Source organism: Canis lupus, chromosome 19 (genome assembly GCF_048164855.1).
Source record: "Canis lupus baileyi chromosome 19, mCanLup2.hap1, whole genome shotgun sequence".
Taxonomy (NCBI): Eukaryota; Metazoa; Chordata; class Mammalia; order Carnivora; family Canidae; genus Canis; species Canis lupus.
In genome coordinates, this window is record NC_132856.1 from 8,064,484 (window position 1) to 8,077,873 (window position 13,390).

The 13,390-nt window shown below is 37.6% G+C and overlaps 1 protein-coding gene across 1 annotated transcript in view; it reads right to left on the minus strand.

The window, feature by feature from the left end:
* The window catches only part of SYN2 (synapsin II), a 200,641-nt gene that overhangs the window by 145,890 nt on the left and 41,361 nt on the right, over nt 1-13,390 (minus strand). The gene's annotated exons all lie outside the window — the stretch shown is intronic.

Genomic DNA, 13,390 nt, shown 5'->3' on the forward strand with positions numbered 1-13,390 from the left:
TATATTCCACATATAAGTGAAACCACATAATTGTCTTTCTCTGATTGACTTATTTCACTCAGCATAATACCCTCCAGTTCCATCCACGCCAAAGCAAATGGTGGTATTCATCCTTTCTGATGGCTGAGTAATATTCTATTGTATACCACATCTTCTTTATCCATTCATCTGTTGATGTACATCTTGGCTCTTTCCACAGCTTGGCTATTGTGGACATTGCTGCTATAAACACTGGGGTGCAGGTGCCCCTTCAGATCACTACATTTGTATCTTTGGGGTAAATACCTAGTAGTGCAATGGGTCATAGGATAGCTCTATTTTTAACTTCTTGAGGAAACTTTATGAAGTTTTCCAGAGTGGCTGTACCAGCTTGCATTTCCACAACAGTGTAAGAGAAATGGTTCCCCTTTCTCCGCATCCTTGCCAACATTTGTTGTTTCCTGTCTTGTTAATTTTCACCATTTTGACAGGTGTAACGTGGTATCTCATTGTGGTTTTGATTTGTATTTCTCTGATGCAGAGTGATGTGGAGCATTTTTTTCATGTGTCTGTTGGCCATTTGTCTTCTTCGGAGAAATGTCTGTTCATGTCTTCTGCCCATTTCTTGCCTGGATTCTGTTTTTTAGGTGTTGAGTTTTGTAAGTTCTTTTTTTCTTTGTAAGTTCTTTATAGATCTTGGATACTAGCCCCTTATCTGATATGACATTTGCAAATATCTTCTCTCATTCTGTAGATTGCCTTTTAGTTTTGTTGACTGTCTCTTTTGCTGTGCAGAAGCTTTTTATCTTGATAAAGTCCCAATAGTTCATTTTTGCTTTTGTTTCCCTTGCTTTTGGAGACATTGTCTAGCAAGAAGTTGCTGTGGCCGAGGTCAAAGAGGTTACTACCTGTGTTTTCTTCTGTGATTTTGATGGATTCCTGTCTCACATTTAGGTCTTTCATCCATTTTGAGCTTATCTTTGTGTATAATGTAATAAAATGGTCCAGTTTCATTTTTCTACATGTGGCCATCCAACTTTCCCAGGAAACAACTTTCTTATTTAGGAAGGACTTTATTTCTAGTCTAACAGTTCAACAGGTTGGTAATTCTTTCTTTTGCTTTCCAGAAGGTGGTGCTATAGCACAAGTTTTTAGTTTCTCTTACCAGAGTTGACTGATCACTAAAATTGAGAGCACATCATATTTTAAAAGCACCTTCACTTTCCACCTCCTGTGCCATAAAGATCCTGCTATTCTACTGCTAGACCTGCCACTGCTTTCTCTGCTACCACAAGCTCTGCTGCCACCAGCTCCACTGCCACTTCCCTTGTTCCACAGCCTCCTCCAAGGTCCAATCCACACACTTTCAAGTGTACAAATGGTGGATATCCTGGCTGTCCTGAAATGCTGTATATGGGGGTTTTTGGCTATAAACAATCCAATTAGTTGTAAATAAAAGAGAAAGAAAGGAACTATTCACAACACCATAATGCTGATGTCACTTCTAACATTTTTCATTCTTCTGGTTTTCATCTCTTCCTGTTATTTATTCCTTCATGTTGTCTACTTTTCCAAATAGTCTTTAACATATTAATCAATACTTCGAATTTCCTGTATGATTCCAAAATTTTTGCCATATGAATCTGTTTCTGATATTTGCTTTATCTCTTCAGACTGTGCTTTCTTATTTCTTTTAGCATGGTTTATAATTTGTTCTTGAAAGCCAGACATAATTTATCAGGAATCAGAACTAGGGTAAATAGGCCCTTAATGTGAAGTTTTGTGTTAATCTGGCTAAAAGCAGAGATGTATAATATTTGCTGTAGCAGGAGATGCCAGAGTCTTCAAATTCCTCTAGTGTCCCTGTTTGTGTCTCTTCTGTTGCTGTGGTTTCCCTGAGAACTCCACCTCAAATAGAGTATGTCTTATAGGTCCTTTGGCTATAATCTAGTTATTCTATCAGAGCTCTATTGGTCTGGTAGTAAAATAGAGAAAGCATTCTATAATCTATGATTAAATCTCAATCTTTTAGTGGGCCTGTCTCTCTAGGCTGTGACCTTCACAAGTCTTTTTTGTTTTTATTCACAAGTGTTTCTCAGTTTCTTTCTTCTCTCCTCACTTAAGTGAGATATTTAGAGAGGGGTAGAGTTGAAGAAATGTCCCTTCCCCAGGTAGGATAAGGCTCTGGTAGTCTTTTGCCCCAGAGAAGAGACCTTTATTATGAAGGCTGTAGGTATATTTTATAATGGTTCCTCTTCTCTTCCTGCCAGAATCAAGATGAGATCTTTCTTGGTTCTTCACAGTGAGAACTTGGTGGGGTTCCTGGATATAAAACCCAGGAAAGGGATGCCTGGGTGGCTCAGTGGTTGAGCATCTGCCTTTGGCTCAGGACATGATCCCAGTTCTGGGGATGGAGTCCCACATCGGGCTCCCTGCCAGGAGCCTGCTTTGCCCTCTGCCTATGTCTCTGCCTCTCGTGAATAAATAAATAAATCTTAAAAAAATAAATAAAACCCAGGAAAGTGTAGGTTTTTTGCTCTAAGAAGAACCTTAATCTTCTCTAAGATTGGGGCCCCAGGAGTTTTTCATTCTCAAACTAGTTCACACTCAGCCTCTAGCAAGTCATCAATTATCAATTAAGTGTTCCTACCAAGTTTGTGACTCCTGCAGCTTCTGTTCCAGGTAAGCAGATCTCAACTGTGACTTTCTAGATTCACCTGTCTTCTCATATTCTAGGGTAGCAATCTAAGTTTGCTGATAAGAAAACTTACTTATTAAGTAAGAAATAAGAAAAATCTTCCAAGAAAAATCACTGATTTTCATTTTGTTCAGCTGTTTTTTTGTGTAAGAATGGAAGAAATAATTTCTAAGCTCTTTACATATCAGAGTTGATACCTGCTACTTGCATTTTCATCCTTAATCAGTTGCTCTCTTGAGGAATCACTTGAGCAACATATTATATGGGATGCATATAACCTGGCAGGTAGATTTAGCTATGCCTCAGTGTTAGGATTCAGCTCTTGGCCAAATACTAAGGCTCCCTCATTCCAGCTGATGTTTATGTGGGACCCATTGCAAGATGGTTTTATAAAATGAGAAAGTAGTTGAAACTAGTGTAAAACTGGAATGAGGAGGCAATCTTGGAACATGGCATGTGATAGGGGAGAGGGGATGATAAAAGTGAGTGTTCTTTTTAGAAATGATTCTCACTGTTACAACACTAGAACAGAATCTTTGGACTAGGTCAGAAAAACAAAATTATCAAATAGATTTTCAGTACCCAGGCTCCTTTCTGGATTTCTCTCTGCCCATGCCTCCTTCCCTGTTTGAACACTGCCTCTGTATTACCTTCCCCGATGCTTTTATCTCGACTTACTCACTGGGCCCACTTCAAAATGCTAGAGCTTAATTGTTATCAGAAGGGATGATACTAGAATAAGAGAAAATAATAGAGGCAAGCTATCCATCATTGCAAGGAACAGTTTGCTCCAGAAAGGAATTTCCTGCCACTGGCATATTTAACAGAGAAGAAACAATTGCTTGTCAGGAAAAGAAGTAAATTACTGTTATCTTACACCACGCAAACATACAAAGGTTAATGACTGTAATAACTGACACTCATTCTGAAAAAACATTCTAAGTCTTGATTCCTTTTTTAGTGTGTATGTGTGTGTGTGTGTATATATATATATATATATATAGTGTGTGTGTATATATATATATATACACACACACACAGCATAAGAGCATATCTTAATTTAATGTCTTTGATAATGCAGCTGAAAATCATTTAGAAATCATTTACTATCATTAAAGGGATCCTTAGTTTGCTGGAAAGAAAATGTAGTTAATGTTGTCAAGATCTTCAACTTACACAAACCTATTATTTCAAAAACATGCAAATGGTCTATCAGCTCAACCACCAGATAGCCTACTGATATCTACATGTCCTTACAGATACTATAGATAAGAAATTTAAACTCAATTGCAAACTGGTGCAGTTGCTGTGACAAACAACATGGAGATTCATCAAAAAATTACAAATAGAATTCCCATAAGATCCAGTAATTCCACTACTGGATATTTACTCAAAGAATATGAAAACACTAATTCAAAAATATATATACACCCCTATATTTACTGTAGCATTATTTACAATAGCTAAGTTATGGAAGCAACCCAAGTGTCCATCAGTAGACAAATGGTTAAAGAGGTGTGTATGTGTCTATAATTAAATATTACTCAGCCATGAAAGGAATGAAATCTTACTGTTTACAACATGGATAGATCTAGAGGGCATAAGGCTAAGTGAAATAACTCATGGATAGATAAATACATGAGACAAAGACAAATATGAGAGACATATTTCACTCATGTGAAATTTAATTTAAAAATTGAAGAAAAAAGACAAATCAAGAAACAGACTTAACTACAGCGAACAAACTAATGGTTACTGAGAGAGAGGTGGGTGGGGGGATGGGTGAAACAGGTGAAAGGGATTAAGAGTGCATTTATCATGATGAGCACTAAGTGATATATAAAATTGTTGAATAAAAAAATAAAATTGGCGAATCGCTATATTGTACACCTGAAACTAATATAACACTATATGTAAACTACACTGGAATTTTTTAAAGATTTTATTTATTTATTCACGACAGACACAATGAGAAGGGGGTGGGCAGAGACACAGGCAGAGGCAGAAGCAGGCTCCACGCAGGGAGCCCAATGTGGGACTCAATCCCAGGTCTCCAGGATCACACTCCGGGCTGAAGGCAGCGCTAAACCGCTGGGCCACTGGGGCTACCCCAAAATCTATGTTTTTAAAATTGTTCTGGTATTGCTCAGCTGATGGATTATACTTGAAATTTATTTCAAATATCTTTGTTCATGTTTCATTAGGAAACAAATCCCCAAAAAGCAGATTTAAAAGTATCACTGTATCTTCCTGATATTATCTTCTTAAAAACTATTATCTTCTGTTAGAATATACATGTTTCCATAGAATTTTTAACATACACAAAGCACACAACTTTTCAGAAGGGTGACTAATTGGAGGATAGATATTATTGCCATTTAATTTAGAGAGAAATTAGTATACCACCCACATTTCTACTTGCCAACATCAGTCTAACGAGAAAAGTAAAAGGACTCTACTTTGGAACCAGATCAGGTTTGGGCTTGAATTTATACTCTCTCATTACCATGAGCAACTTATTTAATCTCTATGAGACTTGGTAAACAAGGATAGTTTGGGGGTTTTCTTTTTTAAAACACTTGTGTCAAAGGCTGACTTTCAATGAAACAAGGATGGCTTTGAATATAACGATAATATCTGTGAAACACCCTAACACAGTGCCAAGCATAGCTCCCTTCTTTCCACCTCTCTACCCACTAATCATCTTGTTCATTATTTCAGACCACAGAAGAGATATTGTTTTTGACCTTTATGTTGTAGGGGTGCCTGGGTGGCTCAGTCAATTGAGTGTCTGCCTTTAGCTCAGGTCATAATCCTAGGGTCCTGGGATCAAACCCCGCATTGAGCCCCACATCAGGCTTCCTGCTCAGAAGGGAGTCTGCTTCTCCCTCTCCTTCTGGCTTGTGCGTGCTCTCTCTCACTCACTCAAATAAACAAAATAAAGAAATATTTAAAAGGATGCCATAAATATGTTTGTTGTCTCCATTTCTTAAAAAAAGAAAACCTTTATGTTGTAAAATAAAACATACAGAAAGCCATACAAAAAATGTATTGCTTAATGAGTTTGATGAGTTGTTATCAGGCAAACACCTATGTATCCAACATCCAGGTTAAGAAAAAGAATTTTGCCTACCCCAGCAGCTCTCCCAGTACCCTATCACAACCTTAACCTACTCCCATCCCCACAAAATAACCTCTATCTTGACTTTATAGTAATCACTTTCTTATGTTTGCACCTGAGTGTACAGTTTTAGACATTATAGAGATGCCCATCAAAAAAAAAAAAAAAACTGGGGCTGCCTGGGTGGTTCAGTGGTTGAGCATTTGCCTTTGGCTAAGGGTGTGATCCCGGGGGTCTGGGATGGAGTCCCATATTGGGCTCCCTGCAGGGAGCCTGCTTCCCCCTCTGCCTATGTCTCTGCTTCTCTCTGTGTGTCTCTCATAAATAAATAGATAGATAATTAGATAGATAGATAGATAGATAGATAGATAGATAGATAGATAAAATCTTTTTTAAAAATTAAAAAAATAAAAAAGTAAAAAACTGTATGGGTCTTCTAAATCCCTTTTAAGTCACAGGATTCCTTCCATCATCTATTTCTTTCTCTTTTGCTACATCTGTTGAAGAACCTGGAGCCAGTCGCACATACACAGAATTTTCCACAAGGAGTATCAATACATTCCTCAGCCCTTTGTATTTCCTACAAATTGGCAGCTGGACCCAGAGGCTTGATCAGACTCATATTAGATCCCTTTATGTTCTTTTATCAGGAGTGCATAATTTCTGCTTGTTTCTTTTTTGTGATGTTAACAGCTGCTGATGTTCAATGCCTAGATATATTAGTTCACTAGGAGCTGCAAAATGGTAATGCTCTAATTTTGTCATTTTTATGCAAAAAAGTATTTATTTCTATGTCCCAGCAACCAATAAATAGAAAGAAAAATTTAAGAGTATTGCTATTTATAATAGTATCCAAAAAAAAAAAAATCCACAACCCATCAAGCATTCAGGGATAAAGAAAACAAAATGTGTCAAAGACTTCCACACTGAGAAATCACAAAATGAAATTGAGAGGCTATAGAAGCATCAAAAATGGTGGAATACATGTTTGTGAACTAGAAGATGCACAATTGCAAAGATGTAATTTCTCCCAAAATCGACCCACAGTCTATGTAATCACAAAATACTAGCAAGTATTTTTTGTGTACACAGAAATCCATTTTTTATGTACTTCTATTTTCCTTTCAGTTAATTCTCTTTATTTTCTATCTTCATAAAATGGACACTTAGCTCATTCGTTTTAAGGCTTTCTCATCTAATACATGAATTTAAAAGATAAATTTTCTTCTAGACTCTACTCCTGTTTTATACCTCAACAGTGTTATGTAATGTTTTCATTATCATTCAGCTCTAGGTATTTTAAAATTGCATTAACTACTTAGTCTGTGTGGGTTTTTTAAGATTTATTTATAGATTTTATTTATTTATTTGAGAATGACAGCACGGGGCACGGAGGCAAGAAGGAGAGGGACATGGAAGGGGCAAGAGGGAGAGGGACAAGGGAGGGGAGAGAATCCCATGCAAACTCCACCTGAAGCATGGAGCCCAACTGGGGGCTGGATCCCACAACCCTGAGATCATAACCTGAGCCAAAATCAAGACTCTAATGCTTGAGCAATTGACACCCAGGCACCCCCTTAAGTCTTTTCAAAACACCCCCTTTTCAAAACCATAGAAAGTTTTAAAAATTTAACATTATGTATTAACTTTTAATTTCATTGTGTTGTAGTCAAAGATCATTTTTATATCTATTTTTAAAATTTGATATACTCTCTATTACTTGTTCATATTAACTTTTTAAAAGATTTTAATTATTCATGAAAGACACAGAGAGAGATGCAGAGACATAGGCAAAGGGAGAAGCAAGATGTGGGTCTTGATCCCAGGACCCCAGGATCACGCCCTTAGCCAAAGGCAGACACTCAACACTGAACCACCCAGGCATCCATCACATTCACATTAATTTTTTATAAATGTTCCATGTATATTTGAGGAAAGGTGTATTCTTAAGTTGTTAGATATAAAAATCTATATATCCAAAATGTCAAGCATAAAGCATTAAGCATTTTTTTAGATTTTATTTATTTATTTATTTGAGAGTCTGTGTTTGAGTGGGGGGAGGGCCAGATGGGAGAGGAAAAGAGAATCTTAAGTAGACTGCACTGAATGTGGAGCCTGACACAGGGCTTGATCTCACAACCCTGAGATCATGACTTTTGTTGAAATCAAGAGTTGAATGTTTAACTGATTGAGCCACCCAGGCTTCCAAAAGCTTTTAAATTTTTAATTCTGCCTTCTTGACCTATCAGTCTTAAACTTCTCAATAGTAATAGATGCTAAAAGAAAGAAGCAGTAATTTTCTAAATTTTAGAGAAAAATTATTTTCAACCTACAATTCTATATTCTACTAAACCATAAACCAAATGTATAAGGAGAATAACAACAGTTTTGAACACACAATTTCTCAGAAGATTAATCTCTTAGGCACCCTTCCTTGAAAAACTCCTGGAAATTATACCTCTGAAGAATGAGAGTAAAGTAAAGCCAAAAGGAAGAAGTGGGATCCATGAAATAGTACCTATTCCCCAGGACAGCATTTAAAAAAAAAAGTCCCAGAATACAATAGGCCTAGATAGCAAATAGGGCAAATTACAACAGAACAGATTTTGGGGAGATGAGGGGGAAGAGATTCCCAGACAGGGAGCAGATGGGAGGAGGGAGAATTGGTAGATTTTTCAGATATTGTTAGTAGATGATTGTATTAGACACATCTCTTGCTCCTTGTCAGATTCTCTTGGTTTTACTCACTTTTTCTTCAGCTGGCACCCTAGTGATTCTGTGTGGGCTCAAAGAGTTCCACTCAGGGTGTCTCTGGCTTCTCCCACAACTTCCAGATTCGGATGAAGTATCATACTATGGAAGGAAGAATCTTGCTTCCCCCCAAAATTGCCAAACATACATTTGATGATGTAAACAAGAAGGGTGGGGAGGAGGTTTATTCTTCACAGGACAAATTTTAACCAGTGGAAGACAGAAAATATGGGGAAATAAACAGATAAAATCCCTTTGCCAAGAGAAAGTTCTTGACCACTGGAAAGCTCCAGGGGAAGTCAAGGGATTTACAGTATATAGAACCAGAGGGTACCCCTCTTTTTTTTTCCAGTACATCTCATTTTTAGCCACTCTGCACTGAGCAAAATGACTAGAAAGAAGAAAAGAAAGAATCAGAAACAGCACTCTCTGCCACAGAGTTACAGAATTTGGATTACAATTCGATGTCAGAAAGCCAATTCAGAAGCACAATTATAAAGCTACTGATGGCTCTGGAGAAAAGCATAAAGCATTCAAGAGACTTCATGACTGCAGAATTTAGATCTAATCAGGCCAAAATTAAAATCAATTAAATGAGATGCAATCCAAACTGGAGGCCTAACAACAAGAGTTAATGAGGTGGAAGAAAGAGTGACATGAAAGACAAGTTGATGGCAAGGAAGGAAGCTGAGGAAAAAAGAGAAAAACAAAAGACCATGAGGAAAGGTTAAGGGAAATAAATGACAGCCTCAGAAGAGAAAATCTACATTTAATTGGGGTTCCAGAGGGCACCAAGAGAGACAGCGGACCAGAAAGTGTATTTGAACAAATCATAGCTGAGAACTTCCCTAATTTGGGGAGGGAAACAGGCATTCAAATCCAGGAGACAGAGAGGTTCCCCCCCCCAAAAAAATCAATAAAAACCACTCAACACCTCGACATTTAATAGTGAAACTTGCAAATTCCAAAATAAATAGAAAATCCTTAAAGCAGCAAGACAAGAGATTCCTAACTTATATGAGGAGAAATATTAACAGCAGACCTCTCCAAGAGACCTGGCAGGCCAGAAAGGGCTGGCAGGATATATTCAGGGTCCTAAATGAGAAGAACATGCAGCCAAGAATACTTTATCCAGCAAGGCTCTCATTCAGAATAGAAGGAGAGATAAAGAGCTTCCAAGAAAGGCAGAAACTGAAAGACTATGTGACCACCAAAACACCTCTGCAAGAAATACTAAGGGGGACCCTGTAAAAGAAAGAGGAAGCCCAAAGAACTAATCCACAAAAACAGGGACTGAATCGGTATTATGACAACACTAAATTCATATCTTTCAATAGTAACTCTGACCATGAATGGGCTTAATGATCCCAACAAAAGATGCAGCGTTTTGGACTGGATAAAAAAGCAAGACCCATCTATTTGCTGTCTACAAGAGACTCATTTTAGACCTAAGGACACCTCCAGCCTGAAAATGAAAGGTTGGAGAACCATTTACCATTCAAATGGTCCTCAAAAGAAAGCAGGGATAGCCATCCTCATATCAGATACATTAAAGTTTATCCCAAAGACCGTAGTAAGAGATGAAGAGGGACACGATATCATACTTAAAGGATCTATCCAACAAGAGGACCTAACAATCATGAATATTTATGCCCCTAAGGTGGGAGCTGCCAAGTATATCAATTAACAACCAAAGTAAAGACATACTTAGATAATAATACACTAATACTGTGAGACTTCAACATGGTAGTTTCTGCAAATGACAGATATTCTAAGCACAACATCTCCAAAGAAACAAAAGCTTTATTTTTTTTTTTTGAAACAAAAGCTTTAAATAACACACTGGACCAGACGGATTTCACATATATTTACAGAACTTTACATCCAAACGCAACTGAATACACATTCTTCTCAAGTGCACATGGAACTTTCTCCAGAAAAGACCAAATACTGGGTTACAAATCAGGTCTCAACCTATTGGTATTGTTGCCTGCATATTTTCAACCATAATGCTTTGAAACTTGAACTCAATCACAAGAATAAGTTTGGACGAAATTTAAACACGTGGAGGCTAAAGAGCATCCTGCTAAAAGATGAAAGGGTCAACCAGGAAATTAGAGAAGAGTTTAAAAGATTCATGGAAACTAATGAGAATGAAGATACAACCATTCAAAACCTTTGGGACACAGCGAAAGCAGTCCTAAGAGGGAAATACATCGCAATACAAGCATCTCTCAAAAAATTGGAAAAAACTCAAATATGCAAACTAACCTTGCACCTAAAGGAACTGGAGAAAGAACAGCAAAAACAACTACACTAAGCAGAAGAGAGTTAATAAAGATTTGAGCAGAACTCCATGAAATAGAGACCAGAAGAACTGTAGAACAGATCAACAAAACCAGGAGTTGGTTCTTTGAAAGAATTAATAAGATAGATAAACCATTAGCCAGCCTTATTAAAAACAAAAAAGATTCTAATTAATAAAATCACGAATGAAAAAAGAAGAGATCACAAACAACACCAAGGAAATACAAACAATTTTAAAAACATATTATGAGCAACTATATGCCAATAAATTAGGCAATCTAGAAGAAATGGATGCATTTCTGGAAAGCCACAAATTACCAAAACTAGAACAGGAAGAAACAGGAAACCTGAATAGGCCAATACCCAAGGAGGAAATCGAAGCAGTCATCAAAAACCTCCCAGGACACAAAAGTCCAGGGCCAGATGGCTTCCCAGGGGAATTCTATCACACGTTTAAAGAAATAATACCTATTCTACTAAAGCTGTTCTGAAGGATAGAAAGGGACGGAATACTTCCAAACTCATTTTATGAAGCCAGCATCATGTTAATTCCAAAAACAAAGACCCCACCAAAAAGGAGAATTACAGACCAATATCCCTGATGAACACAGATGCAAAAATTCTCAACCAGATACTAGTCAATAGGATCCAACAATACATTAAGAAGATTATTCACCATGACCAAGTGGGATTTATCCCCAGGATGCAAGGTTGGTTCAACACTCGTAAATCAACACTCGTAAATGATAGATCATATCAACAAGAGAAAAAACAAGAAGCATATGATCCTCTCAACAGATGCAGAGAAAGCATTTGACAAAATACAGCATCCATTCCTGATCTAAACTTTTCAGAGTGTAGGGATAGAGGGAACATTCCTCAGCATCTTAAAAGCCATCTATGAAAAACCCACAGCAAATATCATTCTCAATGGAGAAACCCTGAAAGCCTTTCCCCTAAGATCAGGAACACAACAGGGATTTCCACTCTCACTACTGCTATTCAACATAGTACTAGAAGTCCTAGCCTCAGCAATCAGACAACAAAAAGAAATCAAGGGCATTCAAATTGGCAAAGAAGAAGTCAAACTCTCCCTCTTCCCAGATGACATGATACTGTACATAGAAAACCCAAAAGACCCCACTCCAAGATTGCTAGCAATTCGGCAGTGTGGCAGGATACAAAATCAATGCCCAGAAATCAGTGGCATTTCTACACACTAAGACTGAAGAAAGAGAAATTAAGGAGTTAATCCCACTTACAATTGCACCCAAAAGCATAAGATACCTAGGAACAAACCTAACCAAAGAGGTAAAGGATCTATACCCTAAAAACTACAGAACACTTCTGAAAGAAATTGAGGAAGACATAAAGAGATGGAAAAATATTCCATACTCATGGATCGGAAGAATTAATATTGTGAAAATGTCTATGCTATCCAAGGCAATGTACACATTCAATGCAATCCCTATCAAAATACCATGGACTTTCTTCATAAAGTTGGAACAAATCATCTTAAGATTTGTGTGGAGCCTTCTTTCTTGGCAGCCCCAGTGGCTCAGCGGTTTAGCAACACCTTCAGCCCGGGGCATGATCCTGAAGACCTGGGATCAAGTCCCACATCGGGCTCCCTGCTTGGAGCCTGCTTCTCCCTCTGCCTGTGTCTAAGCCTACCTCTCTTTCTCTCTCTCATGAATAAATAAAATCTTTAAAAAAAAAAAAAAGATCTGTGTGGAATCAGAAAAGACTCCGAATAGCCAGGGGAATACTGAAAAAGAAAACCAGACCTGGGGGAATCACAATCCCGGATTTCAAGGTGTACTACAAAGCTGTGATCATCAAGACAGTGTGGTATTGGCACAAAAACAGACACATAGATCAATGGAACAGAATTGAGAACCCAGAAATGGGCCCTCAACTCAATGGTGAACTAATATTTGACAGAGCAGGAAAGACTATCCACTGGAAAAAGGACAGTCTCTTCAATAAATGGTGCTAGGAAAATTGGATAACCACATGCAGAAGAATGAAACTAGACCATTCTCTTATACCATACACAAAGATAAACTCAAAATGGATTAAAGATCTAAACGTGAGGCAAGAATCCATCAAAATCCTAGAGAACACAGGCAACACCCTTTTTGAACTTGGCCACAGCAACCTCTTGCAAGATACATCTTGAAGGCAAGGTGGAAATAAAAGCAAAAATGAACTATTGGGACTTAATCAAGATAAAAAGCTTCTTTCTGCACAGCCAAAGAAACAGTCAACAAAACTAAAAGACAACCTACAGAATGGGAGAAGATGTTTGCAAATGACATACCAGATAAAGGGCTAGTATCCAAGATCTATAAAAAACTTATTAAACTCAACACCCAAGAAACAAACAATCCAATCATGAAATGGGCAAAAGATATGAGCAGAAATTTCTCCAAAGATGACATACACATGGCCAACAAGCACAAGAGAAAACGCTCCGCAACACTTGCCACCAGGGAAATACAAATCAAAACCACAATGAGATACCATCTCAC